At 38.5% G+C, this 20,799-nt stretch overlaps 1 long non-coding RNA gene across 1 annotated transcript in view; it reads right to left on the bottom strand.

Moving 5' to 3' along the window:
* LOC118914024 (uncharacterized) overlaps positions 1-20,481 on the bottom strand; it is a 35,847-nt gene extending 15,366 nt beyond the window's left edge. The window contains exon 1 of the long non-coding RNA XR_005025446.2: positions 20,385-20,481. This is a non-coding gene — a long non-coding RNA (uncharacterized LOC118914024). The remainder of the gene's footprint in view (positions 1-20,384) is intronic.
* Between the last annotated feature and the right edge of the window lie 318 nt (positions 20,482-20,799).

The following is a 20,799-nucleotide window of genomic DNA, read 5'->3' as shown; positions in this document are numbered from 1 at the left end:
TCTAGAAAGATCTAGGGAGTTAGCAAGTTAGAAAGGCAGTGAATGGGCATGTCAGTGGTTCTTGTCCGGTGGAGTTCTAGGTAGAAAGAAGAGCAAGTGGTAAGGCACAGTGTGATCTGTTCCACAGCAGCTCAGTGTGACTGGCAGTGTGATGAGAGATGAGGTCTGAGTCCGCAGCTCAGAAGAGAGCCACGAGCTAGAGCCAGAGCCTCCACCAGGCCTCAGCCTCCAGGACGTGTCGCAGCAGTGGAAGAGAACCATGTGAGCCGTGGTGTGCAGCCTGAGAGAGGCGGTCTGCTAAATGAATTTAACTGATGGGGCGCTGATGCCATGCCGGCCTACCCAAGCAAACCCAAATCTAAGCCTGCAAATGCCTCAGGTTATGAAATCAAAACGCTGAGGACAGCCAGTCACATGCAGCCAACTAGACTTTAAGTCACAGCCAGTCAGATAACTTCCTTTCTTTGCTTCCCCACTTTCTCTGTTTAAGTCTCCCCTTGGCTCCTGCCAGCAGTGCTCCCAACCTGCCTGACACTGCTTGACATTGCCTGAGTCAAATCAATTCTGCTCAATAAATGCTTAAAATTTTCAATCTGCCTCAGTGTATCTTTTAGCAGGTCTAACGACCAACACAGGCAATGGACCTGATGATTTCCCAACACGCTGGTCGGCCCTAGAGGAGCATCACCACTGGCGCCCCTCCCCCGTCCTCCCTGGTATCCAGACTCACTCAGCCAGCTTCCATTTCCTGCCTCTACATTTTCTAGTGCTGTCCCCAATTGTCATTCATATCAAGGTAGAAGAATAAGAACTGTCAACTCTTTACATTTTTATGTGACAGCTGGCCTTTAGACACAATCCTGCTCTGGAGAATCCTTTGCAGTAGGAATAATCATTCCCAACAGATCTGTGTAATACATGGGTCATAAGAGGATGTTGACAGTTTTTAAAAAGGGAGTCTATCACACACACTGAGAAGTGACTGGTGGTTACCATGGGGGAGGGGCTGGGGTGGGTGGGTGGAATAGATGAGGGGAATAAAAAGGCGCAAGATCTCAACCATAATATAAATTAATCATGGGGATGAAAGTACAGCATAGAGAATACAGTCCGTAGTTCTGTAACATCATTCCATCTTGACAGACAGTAACTACACTAGCTGGGGTGAACATTTAATAATGTATATGACTGTATAACATTGTGTAACAACCATACTTCAGTTAAAAAATCAACAAAAAATAAAAAAGGTTTCTCAGCAAATATAGCTACAAAGTTAAATGTTCATTTTTTAATTAAAATTTACAATTAAAAATGTTTAAACTTAGTTTATAATTAATTCAAAATAAAATTAATTTTAAAATTTAAAAAAAGGAGTCTGAACTGTATTTTAACCTCTTGATGTTGCTAATTAAGCATTTTCCATGAAGTCAGTTAGCAGCCGGTTTCACAGATTTTACAGTCTTTTGTTTGAGTGCTGCCTTTATAGGAATCCTGGCAGAAAACGTGCTTCTGTTTTTTGCTGTTTTCTTGCTTACAGGGTAGCGCAGATAGATTGTTCTCACTGACTCTTTTTGACTTAAGGTTTCTGACTCCTCTTGGTTGGAAGAGCCCCAAGACTGACTCTCTGGACTTCACATCATGGCAATTTCCTTTTATTGGATTTCTTCTGACTGATCATTCTGCTGCCATTTTTATAATTCTCTGCCCAGAGTGTCTTCTGGAAACAAATGCTGAATCCCATTTTTTATTTAAGGACTGGAAACTCTCTTGTCCATGTTGATGGAAGCCTCCCACACCCCAGGTACATCTTGTCCCTGCTGAAGCTGTCCAGCTACAACACCACAGCGACTCCATGGGACAGTGGGAAGAAGATGCAGAGGACCCGTGCCCACCCCCAGAGCCAGTTTCCTGAGCATCAACCTGTGTAGTCACTCAAGGCCTTGCACTTGGAAAGGCTCCACACTTGGATTAATACTCAGCTGTCACTACCTTAAGATTATTAATATTTTTTAACAAGGAGCCCATATTCTCACTTTGCCCTGGGTCCTGTAAATCAGGTAACCAGTGCTGCTCACGTTGTAATCCCTTTGGATAACAAGAATGAGCCTCAGTGTTCCATCAAGGTCAAGTTTTTCAGTGGAGCTAAGCCAATTTGTTTCCTCCTCCTAAAATGCCTATGATTACATATACCTGGTAAACCAAATTTCAGGGAAGTCCAAGGGCACCGTTACACTGGAAGATTATGGACAGACGCATAACCACAGCCAGCTGAATACCACTAGGCACCGTGCACAGCTACATTCAGGATAATAAAGATAGTCAGAAGTGTCAAGGTTTCCCAAGCTGTGTCCAGCCCCAGGTATTACCTCAGTCAGTCTAAGAGAAGTTCCCTAGAGAGTGGTACTTGAATGATTCGGAAAAAAAGAAAAATCACAGTTCACAGCAATCTGGGTCTGTTTTCAGGAAGTGGAAAGGGAGATGCCTCACTGATTAGACCTTATTCATTTAAATACAGTTAAACTAAAAACCAGGCTACCAGGACAATGCTGTTTTCTTCTTTTTACTCTAAAAACACCTGGCTTAAAAAAAGCAACCTGAGAAGAAGGCAGCTCTCCAACTGTGAAGATTTTTTATACCTAATCTCCTTATTCATTTAGATTTTCTCCAAAGGAGGAAAGCTGTTATACTGGATTTCACTTGCAATCATATGATACTTGGTTGCCAAGAAAATCAAAATGCCTAAAATTCTGGCTACAAAAAGAAAGGACATATAGACATATATAATGATATAAAATATATCCTGTAGATAGATATAGTATATATATTTACATATATATGCACACATGTACACATACATATACACACATTTATACATACATAGTGTCCTTCGACTAGCAATAGAATAATTTTGGAATACTAATTCCTTTTCTTGGTTAAAATATGCTGTTACTTACAGAGGCAGTAGCATACTGGCACTGCCTCATTGGCTCTCAAGCACCAAATATACAGATCTCTCCCCAGTTTCATATGTGACATCACACTGGTATCTTGAAATCGGCCACAATGGGAACATTTTTATCTTGGGGACATATGCTACACACCAGGGCATTTTCCCCCCAGAGATCCATTTACTGGTACACCGTATAGAGCTTACTTACTGTAAAGGATCCTACATGAATCCTTGGAAGTTGTGAAAACTAAGGCATTGTAGATTCAAATTATTGAAACTAAAACTGATGAAGAATGATTAGCGTGGGAGTTTTAATTCCACATAAAGCAAGAGCGAACTGGGAAAATAACATGTAATGCCATCAGCTCCAACCTGTTGCTGTGGACAGTCATCCAGGGAGAGCACGTGATATCCTAAGACACAGCAGTTCCATCCTTCCCTTGACGCTGAGCAATATTACACTTGAAAAAACACAATTAGTGGGTCTGTGGGAGTTAAGGCTACCTAATGTCATGAGTACAAATCATAAAAATACGTAACTACATAAATACATGCCTTCATTTTCTCATACTCAATACTATTAAAAGAAAGCACAATTTTAAAAAGACAGGGAAAATTAAACCCATTAGAACTCTAGTTAATTATCCTATTATGCTTAAGTGAATAAAAATAACCTAAGCATTATATATAACAGAGAAAAACAAAACTGATTAAAACTGAATAGGAGCACTGTCATTTTCTTTCACATCAAGTATAATCATGTGAGAGAACCCCCCTTCCTATCAGGGGACTATGAGAAATTAAGCAAAGAGTTTATTTCTCAGCTGTCTGTGGCTGTGGATATTTATGGCCAAAGGGGAAATTGCACCAGATGTGTCCTATAGAGGGAAATGGGTCCACTGCATTTCATTAGTGCTGGTAAAGATCTTACGGGAATAGTCTGGCCAATTTCATTCCATCATTTCAGCATTTAGATATATCACTAGCCACTCTTCACAGCACACCAAATACCTACCCAATACTTATTCTCTATCGACTTACTTTTTCTGCAATTCTTAATGGAGAGCTGGAGAGAGGGGTAGGGATGGTATACAGGAATCTTAAGGCCAGCTGTATATTAGAGTATTTCAGGTACTCCTGTTGCATAATACCAATGAAAGTAAATCTGAACAAAATCACCTAGACTACTGAGAATCTAGAAAAGGTGCCGTTTAATGGGTTTTAGACATGTTTTACAGTGCTATTAATACTCTAGGGTAACTATTAATACTCTAGGACTTATGCCCACCACTGTTCTGAATGCTTTACTTATATTAGCCCATTTAATATTCACAAAAACCCTTTTGATTACTTGTTGTAGATCCCAATTTACCAGAGAGGGCAAGTTGCTTGCCCATGGTAATATGGACAGTAAGTGACTAAGCCCAAATTATAAAACCAGTAAGTCTGGTTCTAGACGAGACTCTATGTATCTGTGCTCCTAAATTCTACATCCTGATGCCTAGAGAATAAAGGTACCCACCTTGAGAAAGCCAAAGAGATGAAAATATACAACTTCCAAACAAATCATCTGGAGTAAGATTTTATTTTTGTCGTTTTACAGAAATTAGTTATGAAGTAACAAATATGTATGGTACATTTTTCTTTTTCCCTTTGAGAAATTTTTCTACCTTCCCAGACTTAACTCTCCTTTATTTCCTTGAAAGACTCTTCTTCCCCATCTTCCGATATAGTCAGCATCCAGAATATGCCCACAGTAGCATTTCTCCAGAGAAGAACCAACTTCAAGTGCATAAAGTGTTGCTTATGAGATACATTTTCAATGAATGGATCAATCGACCAATTAGTCAGCCAGTCATTGAGTGACATAATACCTACAGAGTTAATTTTGCCTGGAGTTGAACAGTGCTTGACGTGGTTTATTATTTTAACAATCCAAGATGTTCTGGGTATCAGGACAAGCTTTGACTAGCACTGTGAAGCCCTAGTATGAATAAAATGGAGATATGACATTGGGAGAGATAAAGGGATTAGTCCTTAATGATGTGCCCACAGTGTACCAGGTACAAGACTATTTGTATCATTTAACTCATTATTTAATTCTCACAACATCCCATTTGGTAGATGAGAAAATGGAGGATCAAGAAATAAAGCAATTGGTCAGAAATCCACACCAGCTAGTAGCAGAAAATTGGGGATATGAGCCAAATCTTTCTAACTCCAAAACTCTTTTTCACTACATCCAATATTTCAGATAAGTGAAGGAGCAGAGTCAGGGAGGGGAAGGAGGAGCTCGAAAGAGAATGAAGTGAGAATAAGACGAGATTTAGCCAAGAGATCAGCTTTATCCGGGAACACAGTGCTTCTCTAGTTTGCCCTAGAAATATCCAGGCAATTATTTTAATCTCCCAATTTCCTTAGCTGAGATTAAAATAAGAATGACCCAGTTATCACGGTGCTCCTGACAGCAAAGTCAGGGCTGACATCCAATTAATTCGGGCTTCACTGTGTGTTAGCAGTCCCTCCCCCTCAGAGAGAAAGCATCCACAGAAGTTCTTTTTCACCTTCTGAACTGGAGGTAGTTGCCCCTGCACAGGAAATTCTAAACCTTGGTGCCCACAGGCAGCAATCTGACCATTCACTTGCAGAGTCTGGGCACTAACCTGAGAGCAGCAGATGCCCCCTCAGCATTACAGCTGTCTGGTGGGACACCTGTTCTCCGTAATTGAAGGCGATGGGCAAAGGGCTGGTGGGGAAATATTGGCTGCAGCTCCTCTAATGCCTTGTGAATGGCCACAAACACACAAGGAGCTGTAATGTAAAGGCAACTCTGCCCACAGTAGCATTTCTCCAGAGAAGAACCAACTTCAAGGGCATAGAGTAAGTTCGAAATAACCTACTGCTGATGAGCAGTAGAGAAACACCTTTAGGAAAGAATTCCTAAGGTGGAACTCTGAAGAAGGGAATGGAGCAATACCCTCTCCTCTTTGCTGATACTGTACATTTAAAAATCTGCAGCATTCACATCATCTTTCTCTGACCACCACCCCCACTCTTTAGTAATTGGTTAATGGATGCTAAAAGCATGATGAAGAATGTAGCATACCCAATTTATTAATACAGTTCATTTCATAGATAGAAAGCCCACACCCTGCATGGACTGCTATGAATATACAGGTTACATTTAGAGATCGATATCACTTGGCTGCAATTTGATAAGTGCTTCTAATTTAATTTCCAGCTATGGCATTTACTTAATCAAAAGTTTGGCAATGAAAGCCAATTCAGATTTGGAAAAGAGTGAGGAGAAATCAGACAGTAAAGAATCAGAACATTTAAATACATGATTTCAGTTCTGTAAAACTTTGCTAAAAACTCTATAGTCTTTCAACAAACATTCACAAACATTAACATCCCCAGCACCAGCGGAAAACATGATGACAAGAAATTGTAGATGAAGGGACTCTGGGTAGAAGATATGATCAAATCTGAAATGGCACCATTCGTGTATGGAAGCAAGTAATAAGGTCTAATGGGAAATGCAATATTAACTAAATCATATATAAATGATCTTGATATTGCATTATGAGCTGATATTTTTAATCACTTCATATATATATATTAAGGTGTGATTTTTTAAAACTTCTTTTATTAAAGTATCGTTGATATTCAATCTTATGAAGGTTTCACATGAACAACATTGTGATTTCAACATTCACCCATATTATCAAGTCCTCACCAGAGGGACATGGAAAAATAAAACTAACATGTTCCAATTACATAACATTGTGCTAAGAGGAATTAATTAGATCTACGTGTAGCAACATGGAAAGATCTCAGAAACATAATGATGAACCTGAAGTAAAGCAGAATGAGAGTACAGTATCCTCTGATCTCAATTTCTTCATCAGTAAAATGGATTCATTCATTTAAGAAATATCGATTTAGTGACTGGTTTTAGGCAATAGGGATATAGCAATGGAAAATGAAAGGAAAAGAAAACTCTTCTTTCATGGAGTTTCTGTCAAGTGGTGCAAAACAAGATAGACAATAACAAATAACGAAGCCAAATTGATAGCATGGCAAGTGATTTTTTTTTAAGCTAAGGAGAAAAACAAGATAGAGAAGAAAAAGAAACTGTACCATCAGAGGAAGAGGACTAGGAGATTTTGAATATCAGATCTCATGGCAAAGGAAATATTCCAGAAAAGACCTGAAGGAGGAGAGGAGTGAGGAATAACTGTTGTGACAGACATGCGGAGCTTGAGAGAAGCTTTCTCAAGCCTATTCCTGTCCTATTTTTCCAAGGAGGATATAAATGTCCTCTATTTTTATGTCTTTTCAGGCACTTTAATGGGAATCTATTTGCTGGGGCATTAAATACTAGCATTTGAGCCACTTTTTAATGTAGAACTAATTTTATTTTAAATCCATATATACTCTTTAAAGGACTAAACAGAAAAAAACTTTGATTGTTATTGAGTTATTCAGAAATAATTATGCCTAGTATGGCTGGCGCTTTAGCAAGAGAGTCAATACTCAAAACTCTGATGTTGAGAAAGTTCAGTAGGCTGAATGAAAGGATTTGGCTTATTTCCTGAAAAACAATCCAATATAAGTCAAAATCTCACAAGCTTGCCTCTGAAATTTATTGTTTAACTTAATGTGAGCTACAAAGCTAACCATAGAATTAATGGCAAAAGAAATTCTGGGACAAACGGAGGGTTATCAAAATTAATGTCTAGAAAGAACTGGGTATGAAACTCTGCTTCTTAACTTAATGGACCTGAGATATTAAGCAAGATGGCTCATGTCTCTGGGCCTCAGTTTCCACATTGGTAAATGGAAATACATTTCTGTTTCTCAGGAATTGAGGAAAAGAATATATAAATGTTTGCTCTACACCTTTCCCTCTGCTAGCTTCTAAGCTCCACAGCTGAGGAAGGAAAGGAGCATGCCTGCCATGTGAATCCCAGCATCCCAGAACCTCTCACAGGCTCCTGGCACATTAAGTGCTCGTCACATTTTTATGAACTGAATTAAGGAATATATGACAATGCATGGCACAGAAGAGATCCTCACACAAAATATTAGTTTCATCCATTCTTTTCTTTCCTACAGCATTCTAGGGACCTTTCTCTGCCTAAACAGTTTTTCCTGGTACTATTTAATAATTATGATTCCCAAGAGATTCTTCCTGTCTGGGTAATGACTAGTCAGAAGTATAATAGAAATCTTCAAGCCACGAACATGACCCATGCACCGAAAATAGACTCTTTTCACCAGAGGGTTATCCCTGGGGGGACACTGGGTCTCTCAGCCAGCTCTGGCATCCTAAAGTACAGGTTGTACCTCTTTAGAAGCTTTTTGATGATGTGGAAAAAAATGCATTAATCTGCTTCCCACAGTGAGGGCCTCAATTCACGCATTCTACTTCCATCCTATTTCTAGCAAGAGATTTATACTCTCTGCTCAAATCAGGCATTTTCACAACAAGTGTTCAGAGTACAGGAAGGGTCAGCAGCTGGCAATCACAGCCTCCCAGCCAGGAGTCAAGATGAAGTGGCTAGAGACACAAACTGGGTCCACCTGCTCCCTCTCCGTGGCTTACGTGGCATCTCAGAGCACAGTGAGGGTAGCTACAAAGAGTTCTAGAGGTCTAAGCTTTTCCTAAAAGGAAAGAGATGCAACTGCAGGTGTAAATGGTGTGAAGAGAAGCTGCACTAAACATTAGACTATATAATGTTTAATATGTTCTGAAGAGACCTTTGATTGAAATTCTGGTGTCACTAACTGGTTAGAGAAACTTGACAACTGCCTAACCTGTCTGTACCTCAGTGTCTATGATCTTAATAGCCAGCACCTACTGAGCATGCCTTATGGGTTAGGCACTGTTAAAATGTGCCTGCATTAAATCTCTGCAATGACTCGATAAGGTAGATACTAGTAGTATCTCATTTTACAGATGAAGAAACAAACACATGGATAAGTTATACTACCTGCCCAAATCCAGTACCCGATACAGCCAGCCAACACTCTTGTTCACTATACCATTGTGAGGACTGAATTACATGGCATGTGAAGAAGTGCTTAAAATAGTGTCTGGAATATCATCACGCGTTGGGATACCCATGAAAAGAACTGCTCATCCAGAAACGAGGGATCATGAAGTTCCATAGGCAGTGGGGTTAGCTAATTAAAATTAGAGAGTTTTGGATCTCCTACTACAAGCTATGAGAAGCCACGAAGGTTGGATCAGATGAGAGGACGTGAATTTAGAGACCATGTCAGTGACGTATGTGTGAACAGAAAATGGCCTGAAAGGGCAGGATGGCTTAAAGAAGGAAAAAGCACGTGAGAAAAGTAGCTGCTATTGAGAAGGGCAACTCTTGGGAAAGGTGATCTGACAGATCAGGACTTCAAGGCGGCTGATTGCAGTGGGTGAGGAAAAGGCCAGTCCTTTAAAAACAGTTGGGGCCAAGAAGGAAAGTGTGCTTTCAGAGAAGGTATGCATTCCATTTCAGTCCTGTTAAATTTACAAAGAAAGCAGGACATAGCTGCTCAACAGAAGAGGAGAAAAGACTTCTGGCGAATCCATCAGGAGACATGAAAAACAGTGCTATTAAGAAGGAAGCTCTAAAATGGAACAGCCTAAAGTAAATCTCCGCTTTTATATTTTTCTCTTAACAATCACAATTCATTGGGCCCCAATTCCTTATTATTACATTTTAATACTTCCTTTTTGTAGAAGAGCTCTGCGAAAGATTAAGGAATTTTCACATACACTTCTTTTCTAAATAAACTGTTATGTGAAATAATTCATTCTTGGGGCTTGAGTCTTTATCATGAAAAGAGAAAAGAAAGGTCTTTCTCTCAAAGTGGATTCTCAACAGTAATAACTAAAAGAGACAACAGGAGGGAGAAAAGCTTTCACAACCTTTTATCTGAACATTCTGTTGAACTGTTGAAATCATAAGAACTTGTGTCGAGTTCTCAAATTTGAAAAGTGCACAAAATAAACTTTTTGCTCTCCTCAGAAATGACGTGATATTATCTCTTCAGGAGAAGAGATTGGGAAGGTTTGGAACATTCTTAGCCTTTTCAGTTGATGTCCAATCAAATGGGAAGTCTTCATATGCCAGGAGGCACATTTGCTGCACTCTAGGCCTGCAAATGTCAAATATGCTGAAATTCTCAGTTGTTCATGTCCATGGGATTCTTTATTCCACCAGACATTAACTGTTGAACTGCCAGTCTCAGCTACCACTGTTGACTCTGCATGGTCTTAGCCAGCCAGAAGAGCAATGTGAGAAATGGTTTTCTTTTCAGGAAGTGGTCTTGGGCCTGACATAGTCAAATATATAGTGAGTATGTCAACAAAAATGGAAACAGATGGAGGCAGAGGTAAGAAATCATCTCAAGTGCAAAACTCTTCCTCCTGGAGAGCTCTCACCACACCACATCTGAAAAGGGTGATGACAGCAGGTATACAAACAGCAACCTCTATTGTTCAGTTCTTTCCGCATTGTGTAGCACTGGATAAGTTACCGAAAACCTCATGTGTCCTCAGTTTCCTTGTATGTAAAACGAAGACATAATGCCTATTCTACAACACTGTTATTGAAAAAGCTACAATAATGCACCCAACAAATGTTACTTCTTATTGCCCTCCTGGTTCCAAGTCATGAGCTCATCCTCCTGCCCCAACACCTCCCATGACCCACTTCTCTGAGCGCCCGTGCCCCTCTGGAGGGCATAGGATCATATTAAAATTATAATTGATCAACACTATTTGGCTGGGAAAGTCCTAAGAGGTCTTTTTGACACCAGCTGGACCTTACACTAGAGGAGTTGAACTGGATCTTAAGAATAATGGAGAGCGGAGGACATTCCAAGCAGAATATGCCTAAAACATGGAAGTGTGGGAAAGTGTGGTGAACTGAGGAATGATCATGTTTTAATCTGGGTCCCCTAGAAAACAGAACCTGAAGTAAGAAGTAAGGAGATAACACTTCACTTGGGAGGTACAAGCCCTGAGCCAAAAAGTGACAAGAGAAGGGAAGCAAAGGAAACTGACAGGCGATGCTATGCATCACGACAGCAACAGCTTCAAGAGCAAGGACACAGAGCATGTCACTCAGCAGTCATGTTCGCCCAGTACCTCTCCAGATGGGCCACACCTGGGAGCAGTCCACAAGCAAAAGATATGAAAATAACTTATATCTGTTTTCCCATCAGTCAAGGTGCTTCCCAGGGTGGGTCAGATGGCCTCGTGACAGCTAATCAAGAATCAGATCATACACAGGGGTGTAATGTTCATCCAAGTTTGAAAGTAAAGGGATGACCTGATGCAGGTGATGCGACAACCAAGAGAAGAAAGAGGTGGTTATAGACCAAGAAATCACTGTGACTAGAAAGTAGAAAGTATGGAGAGAGGAAGAGGAGGAAATAGCAGAGATTGATTTGTGAAGGCCTTTATGTACACCTTTAATGAATTTAGACTTTGTTCTGTGAGTCAATAACTTTTTAGGAAGGCAAAGGTCAGCTAGATATGATACCTGGTTAATTGAGTACCTAGGTAAAAGTGGATCTGTGTTTTCTACTGAGCATTTCATATTTGGCCAAGGTAAAAGAAATACATTTCAGGTTATTCCAAGCTGACATGTGGAGACATTCAACTGAGATGCTATAATTACACAGGGAACAGACAAATTGTCAGTGAGTAAGCAATAGTAGATGCTTTTGTCTGTTTTGTTTAACTGAAAATAAGATATAAATTATGATTTATTCAAACAGCAGATGGATACCAGGTCCACATGGTATCTTGAGTTGGTCTAGAATTACATGAGTTGGCTGGTGTGACTGTGGAAATTCTCTGGTGAAGTGCCTCCTTTTCACACCTGGTTTACAAAGCAATCACCCCAAGGATGCAACCACCATTAATGCTCTTTGAATCACAACCAAGAATAACATCTGGCATTTTTTGGAGGAATGATTTTTTCAGTGTATAGTAACAGTTGTTGTCTAACAACAGCCAACATTTCTAGACAGCTTTTCATAATCCATAATCTCACTTAATCAGCATAGCAAATTTATGAGAGAAGAAGTACTATCCCCTTGTACAGATGTTAAAATTCAAACAGACTTAGAAACATTCATGTGCCCAATGTCTACAGATAATTAATGTGTTGATGAAATTTGACCCTCCGTCTCCAAGGCACACACTTTCTCAGGCCTACTTTATAGCCTTACAGAGTTATTTTGAGAAAAGACAAAGCTTCCTATTTTATTTTTTTCCCAAGAACACAAAGGCTTAGAAGTTGAAAATTTATCCAACATCCATAATTTTCTTATGGCAAATTTCTGGCAAAAAAAAAAGAAGAACAAATTCTGAAAATCTTGAACAAATTGATCTTCCGAGATAGACACCAAATCCTGATGAAATGAGTTCCACGTCTGTGATAGGAAGTTGTTCTTCCCATTATGGGATTTTGTTGACATGCTTAAAGCCTACTGAGTTCCCATGATTTTAACATTCCAGAACTTATCTCAATGATTTCAAGGATTTAATTCATAGACAGTCCTTCATGGTCAATAGTCCTATATTTAAATCTGGGCTCCTTCATTTTATGTGTAAACTTCAAAAATGATATAACTTCCCTGAATCTCCTTTTCCTTGGATGTAAAGTGAGGTTCATAGCAGAGCTCTTATTGGGTTTCTAGTTTATGAGATGAGACATTCATACAAAAGAAAAAATAGGCAACAGTGTTGCCTGAAAGCTACAAGAGCATCAAGCACCAATGATCCCTGCTGTGCGCACTCCTCCACCTGATCCTCACTCAGAGTTTGACCCTTCCACACCCATTCCCCTGTATTTCCATGGACCTCAGCAAAACAAAACTTGGCCTTCAGAAATAAAGACATTATAGAGGTGATGAGTGAGTGGTTAAAGTATTTGCACTTTAATCTGTACAGAAAAAGAGGAGAATGACAGTTTGTCTCTTGTTATCCTAGGATAGGACAAAAGAAAAGATGTAAGATTCCTCAGCCTCCCTTATCTGTCCAGGACCTGCTTCTCAGGCCGTCTGTTCCAACCTATGGACCTCACCACTGTGTCCATTCTTCACATCTGCTTCCGATTCTGCTGTTCTCACATATGCCACCCTGACCACCCACCACCACCACCACCAAAACTCCTAGCTTTCATATGGCAACTGGATTCTGAGCTCATTCTCAACTCATTCATTCAAAAACGGTCATAGAAGATTTCTGGATAAGATGATGCTAAGATAATACATGTCTTAACTCTTTTCCTTGACTTCCACTGAAACTAAACATTAAACTGCAGAAATATTTTTAATATTTGAACTTGTAGGTATGTAACAATATCTGTAGATATTCCCATTAAATTAATGTACTCCCATTAAATTAATGTACTTGCACATGGAAAAAAAGCTGAAATAAAATATAAAGTAATAAATAAGATAAAATAACAAAATATTATTGGTCATCATCACTGTATCATGAGATAATAGAGATTTTTATTTAGTTTTTTTTTGCTCTTATTTGCTATCAAAATGTTAAACAATTAGTCTGCAACACTTCTGCAAACAAAAACAAGATAAATGCTTCTTCTAAAAGAAAATGAAGATATAGAAATAGAAAATATAACATTATCTAAATTTTACAAGTAAAAGAGACTGTAGTTCATTTTTACTTTGTCTACTTTGGATCATAAATAGCAATACTAAGAACTTTGAAACATGGCCCAAAGCTACTAAGTAGGAAGTGGCATATAATTCCCAGAGGAGAAGGACAATGTACATTTTAATGATCCTGTGGTTATGGCAAAATGTTGATATTTGAAACATAGTATAAATTCAGTACTAAAATTTGAAATATGCTGTGAAGATGCCACAAAATACTTGACCAGCATGACTATTAAGCTGGTTTTAATTTTCTATTTAATCATAAAGAATATACAGATTAAATTCAGATTTCTTTTTAGCATTTTTATACAGTGATATCTCTTTCCAGAATTACTACTATATTCCCTGGAGCATTCTTCATCAGCACTCTGGCAAAAAGAATTTAACATCTCTGTTTACTTTGCCAACTTTCCATTTTCCAAGGAACATTGTGATACAATAGTCTGTGTTGTAAGAAATTAACCCAATTGTGGTGTTGCAATTTTAAGACATGACATAGGAGTTGCTTAGGTTAACAGCAAACATGGAAGGGTAAAGGGACGAGAAGAAATACGCAGAAAATTAGAAAATTTTGTAAGAGAGCTTAGGAAATTATTATGGTATTAATGTTGAATCTTCAAAAACTCCTCCAGTACAGTCTATGACAGCTACACCATGATTTATGAATTTACATTGTCTGAGATCTCAGTATTCACATCTGCCTTCTATTCTATCTAAATTTTTGAAACAGAGACATTTTTGCAGACTATTTTCAGTCATACTTTCAAAGTAGGCTCAGAAACTCTTATCTAGTTCTCTCCAAATTTCTTCTCCTTTTTTGTCTTCCTACAAACTGAGTACCTGCTATGTTCTCAGACACTGCAAGAAGCCAGATGTGCAAATAAAATAAGACGTAGACCTTACCCTCAAAGAGCTCATGTCTAAAATAGAGGTGAACTTGAATAAGTTCCATAGCAATAGTTTTTACAATGTCCCTAGTGGCACAGAGAAAGAAGAAATTTTTGTTCAAGAGATGACAGGAAAGAACCTGGTGAAGGGAGGTTAGTTAAGAGGTTCTTGCAATTTTCCTCCAAAGAGAATATGAGGTCTTTGTCCAACAGATAAGGTCAAAAAGACATACTCTGATGGAATAGAAAGCTGGAGGCAGTAACTGCTAGGATCAGGCTGCCCCCACGGAGGATACAATGGACAAAGAAAAAGACAAAAACCTTTCAGAACCACAGCACAGTGTGATAAAGATTACAACTTGGTTACTTTTTCATTTAAAAAACCCAGAGGGAACAACTAATTTGCCTATTGATAGTGACTAATATTTACTGTGGCAGGTTTTAGGCTTAGCTCTTTACCTGCATTATCCAAGCTAATGTTCACAACAACCATAAAAATTAAATGTGATTATTTTCTTATTTTTACAGATGAGAAAACTGACAGTAGAGAAGGTAAGCAACAAAGTAACACAGTGGTAAAATCAAAATTCACCCACAGTCTGATAGAGCATCTGGGTTCTTAGTCACACTACCTGGGGAACTACTTGACTGTGTGTCAAATTCATCTGGGGACCTTTAAAACAATATTGATGCCCAGGCTATACTCCAGACAAGCTAAATCAGAATCTCTGGGTATGAGGGCCCAGAAACTGGTATTTCTTTCTTTTTTTTATATTTAAGTTACCTACGTGATTCCATGTATAACCAAGTTTGAGAACCACACCATTTTTCTGATCCTGAAGAAGAGTAAAGATGATGTTGAATGTACAGTTGAGGGGTTAATACACATTTAGCATATGAGGAAGCAGAGTGATAATCCAGGCAGAAGAAGGAGCAGGAGCAAAAGTGTGGGATGTTAATACAAAGGACATGCAGTGTCTAGACCAAAAGCTAGATTCTGAAGGGCCTTCAGTTCCCTAAGAAGAATGTGTTATTTTACTCATCGTGCAATAGAGAACTTTTAAGTCTTTAAAGTATGGGAGTGAACAAGAATATGATCTATTTTAGAATAATGGTTCTGTGGGGGAACGGAAGAACAAAGATTAGTAAATGGTTAGATTTATTAAAATAATCTGAAGAATTCACATTGGCCAGGGGTTTGTTCTGTAGCATCCTACTTGAAAGTAGATCATACTATTAGGTATTTATAATTTAATTCAGAGTTAATTCTCCATGGTATTTTTATACTACAGCTGTTATTCCAAAGTACATGAACTTGAGAGATTTAAAATAAACTTAACAACCATTTAGATACTAATAGAACTGAAGTGATCCACTAGCCTTTTTTGGTGTCAAGAGGATTTCACCCTACACACAGTGAAGACAGGACAAGGTGACAGTAAGAGTGAAAAATTAGACTCAATTCTTTTTCATCAATCAAGAAAACTCTCCTTGAGCCATGGAAACAAATGACATTTCTAAAACTATAGCTTATTGAGAAAATCATTTCCTTTTTACTGAACTGTTGTTTATGTTCAGTCACCCTACCATTCAGAGGTGGGATATGGGAGGTGGCAATGGGGTACCACAATGAACTACAGTGAAAGGCTTCTCTTCTCTTGTCTTCCCTTTTCTTGCAATCCCTCTCAAAAGCCAGGCTTCTTGTTTCCTTTGGAACTAGAGTCAGTTGAAGGATTCCCTAATAAACGGCATGTGGAAGAAAAGTGTTTAGCAGCCCATCTATGTGAGGGTTCAAGAGAAAATTAAGCCAAAATGCCAGCCTAAGGTACATTGTATATAATGAATTAACTAATTTCTAAGCAACCAGACGTATTGTTTACCATCTTTGGGAAAAATGAGAAAATATCTATTAAAATTTCCATTAGGCTTAATTGTCTGGTAGAACCCAAGTGTTAAATGAGAGGTCTGGAAGAATCATGGATTGTTCAAAGAAGAAGGAGAAGGACTATCAAATCTCATTTTACCTTAAGGATAAACCATTCAGATTCATATAAACAATAAGATTGGAATTTAGGGACATGCACACATTAAGACTATTTTCATTCTTTTATTATCCTATCCTACAACAACACCCTAGATGATAAAATCCTGGGAATATGCTAATTAGCCATATAATCAGTAACTAAAAATCAACCTATGGGGAAAGATGTTCTAAAAACAGGAAATTTAGGAATCAGGCTAAAATATATCATCTGGTCTTAAATAAAACTTTAAGCAGCCATTTTTGTAACTCTGTGATTCTTTGAGAAAAAGCCTTTAGTTTCTGAAGTTAAACAATACCACCTGAAAACATAAATTCCTTCTTCTCATTTCTGAGACCTCACTAACAGTAAAAAAATTTTTAAAGGGAAATTCTGTCCATTGTTACAAGTCATCCTCGATACCCTATATGGCCCTCTTAATTAAATACTGATACAATATTTTTTTTAATAATACATTTGTAGAGCAGGTACAAAGTGAGGAATCCACAGAAGTCAAATGAAGAAACAAAAGGAAAACAAAAAAGCTGGCTTCTCCTTAAGTTTCTGTAGATATGTTAATCTTCTCTTTTGATGTCTATCCAGGCTTGGAGGAGATAGAAAAAGTCACAGACCTGCTTAAAAGAGTCAAATTTCCTCCTCACTCCACCTCAAATAAAGCTGGGACCTCTAAGAGCTTTATCATAGGCATAATGGTAAATAACAAGTAAATTCTCCTTCCAAAATGATGTGATGTAGGTATTAAACTGTCTTGCCTTAGTGCTAGGTAAAGGAAAAAAAGATACTCTCCCTAAGAGTTCATAACTACAAACTACTACTCATGCTACCAGAGTGGTTTGAAAAACCTCAAGCAAATAATTTAAATAAAATGGTTAGCTATGCCCCCTACAGACATAAATATAAATCCTCTCTAAAGGAACTTAACTTCAGTCCAGGCTTCAAAGAATTCCCGCAGATAAAGTTTGAAAGAACATGAGCTCACAGTCAAAAATCCCAAAACACACAAGTACTCAAGAGCAATCACTGAGAGATATCAAAAACAATAAACAGCAGAATCACATCTGCAAAGACTCTAGGTTATGGTATTACTAGACACAGAATATAAAGTAACTATGTCTGATATGTTTAAATGAATTTTTTTAAAAGCTTTAAAATGTGCACAGGAAACCAAGAGATTTAGAAATAACCAAAGAGATCAGGGAAAGAACTAAATAACTCTTCCAGATACTAAAAATATGGTCTACCTAGGATGTGGAAAGTAAGCAGAAAGTAGCTCCTTCTCTAACAATGAGAACAATCCAGATAACCTATAAAAGTCATCATGCTTGAGCCCCTCAGACAGCCGAGGTCACATGGTAACCTAATGAACTAAAATCGAAAAAGATGGCAATGCCTTCCAAGGAGAATGGAGCCCCTGATTGTTTTGTCTTTGGCAGAGTAGTAGAAATAGGAGGCAGCCACTACAGAAGTGTGCAAGAAGAAATCATGTGTGATGTTCATAAACTGTTAAAGGACAAAACCGGGCTGGTGAAAACGCCTGGGAGCCTAGATGCCCAGGGAGTTTGTGCCCATCCACGAACTCTTTTCCACCGATCTCCACTGGACATTCATGAAAAGGATGAGGAGCAGGATAGGACAGCAGAAAGATCGCCTCCAGGGCAAAGACCTACAAGAGCTTCCCAAGAGTGAGGGTCAAGAGAAGAATGAGAGCAAACCTCCCTTGCTCTACTCTCAGCTTGAGTAGGAGACATGTGCCGGGAGAGGGCAGGAAAGCCTGCTGTGCTCATCCGAGCAGAGGCACCATCTCTCGATATGATTTAACGTCACTGCTCTTTTTTACATTGTAAGAAATCTGTTTTGATCTAAAGTTGTTTTTATTACTTTCAGCAGTTCCTCAAATACAGGGAAAAGCAAATAACAGTACCTAACAATCTTGAGGCTGCTTTGTGGACAAATGTGTAGAGTAACTCTATGAAACATAAAAGTAGTTCATTGATTCTCAACTGAGTTTGGTTACTTGGTTATCTAACAGTTTTTGGGCAAGAATGAGAATCTTTTTCTAGGGTAAGCATGAGCACTCCATAGAGAAGCATGATATAAATGGGCCATTTCACCTGGAGGTAGAAGAGACAGCTCTTAGTTATGTCACATCATGGTCCTCCACAGGTACCACCAAAAAAAAAAATCTCCCCCAATTTTCAAAGACTTTTAGACAGCAGAAACTAACCTAGCTTCCTTAAATAAGTAAATGAGAAAGAAATTTAGAATGCAAAATACCTGTATGAGATATAATGATATTGAGAGGATTTTATTCTTAGATATGAGCTAATGATCTATCAAGAGTAGGTTATAACTACAACCATATATGGAAGGAAATGGAGAAGTGGGTGTCTGAAAAGGGAGGGAGGATAGCTTAATTTTATAACCTCAGAAATTTGTTACAAATTATAACCAAAAAGTAACCATGAAAAGTGCAGTTTTCATATGGATTTTCTGTTTCTGGTTCAGTAAAAACTAATCAGTATTTGCCTCCACTGATACATTTCTTAAGTCACCTTAATTTATTCAACAAATAGTTATTGAGCTACTGTGAGGTACCAGGCACTGTTCTGGTCATTTAGGATATATCTTAACAGAATGAAGATCCCTGTCCTCATGGAGCTCAGTACCAGTAAAGAAAGATAGACAATAAATAGTAAACTTGGTAAATGAGTAATATATTTGGAGGTAAATGCTATGGCCAAAAGAAGGGGCAAGGGGGATGAGAGATCAGAAATGAAGAGGGTTGACGTTATAGTATTAAACTGGATGGTCAGCATAGACAACACTGAGAAAGCCAGAGAAGAGTAAAGATAGGAAGGAAAGAAGCCTGCAGGAACAGCATGCCTGCAGAGGGAACAGCTGGTATACCAGATGTATTAATGGAAAATGAAAGAGATCAGTATGACTAGAATGGAGCAAGAGAGATGTATAGTAATAGAAAGGAAGCTATCTCCTTATATTCACTTTCATTCCCACTCCCAAGCTATTAAATCTCAAGGAAAGAAATCATAAATTGATGGACTTCACTTTTACATAAATTGCCCAATCTCAGATGCTTTCATCCAGTCCTAGCTATTTTCCCCCTTCCCTAAATATTTCCCACAACACAACTTCCAACTCAGTTCTTGGAAGTGGTGGCCACCCTGCCCCCTTCACTCTCCACAGATGCCTCGACTCCTACTTTGGCCAGAGAAGAGAGAAGACACTGTCTGTACTCCCTACTATGCAACTCCTCTCCTTCCCACCTGCTCAAAGGAAGAATGCCTCCTCCTACTCAAGGCCAGTCTCTGCACCTTGCCATTTGTCCCTCTCTTGGTGATTCCTTCTGAATCTCCTTCTCTGATGTCTCCTTCTTTAATGTAGATATCTCTTCTTGATCTACATTCTCCTTGAGCAATTTCATTCATAACATTGCCTTAAGTTTCCATCTGTACTTTGATGTATTTCTACACCCCTACTTCTGACTTGCTCCTGAGATTTAAACAGAAATTTCCAACTTTATACTAGATGTGAATGTTCTGATGGTACATCAAATGCAATGGCTCAAAAATCAAGCATAACTCTACCCTTAAATATATTCTTCCTCTGCTTCCTGTCTCAACTGATGGATCATTATTCTCACAGTTACCTGGACCTTATATTTACCTAACTTTTCTTTTTTCTTTATCTCCTACTTATAATCAGTCAAATTCTATACATTCTCTTTGTTTTAGTTTCTGTCACATCAAGGCCTACTCAATACCCTTCACCAAATACCTGCATTCACAGTTCTCACCAGCCACACTCGTTCAAGATGAGTATCAAATCATGAACATCCTCTATGTGGAAAGTAGGCTAAGTCACATTTGCCATGTCCATCTTTTTTGATAAATGAAGTTCTGGATTTTTTGTTTTGTTATGTTTTTCACTGGCAGTTACCTAGTAAGGTAAGTGCTCTATGTAAATTCATCTGAAAACCACAACATAACAGAGTATTTCACAAGGGGAAGCACTTAAGCTGAGACTGGAGGAAAAAAAATAAAAATTTGAATGGCAAATAAAAGAGTTGAGAGAGATTACAGAAAGAGAACAGCATTGGGGAATATGAAATTTTCAAAGTCTGGAGTTTAAGGTGTCATGGGTAAGAAAGTGATAAATGAAGCTAAAAAGTAGGCAAGAGCCAGATTCTGTA

This window comes from Manis pentadactyla, chromosome 3 (assembly GCF_030020395.1).
Source record: "Manis pentadactyla isolate mManPen7 chromosome 3, mManPen7.hap1, whole genome shotgun sequence".
NCBI classification, from domain to species: Eukaryota; Metazoa; Chordata; class Mammalia; order Pholidota; family Manidae; genus Manis; species Manis pentadactyla.
Note: the sequence above shows the minus strand (reverse complement) of the source record. Positions and strands in the feature narration are given on the sequence as shown.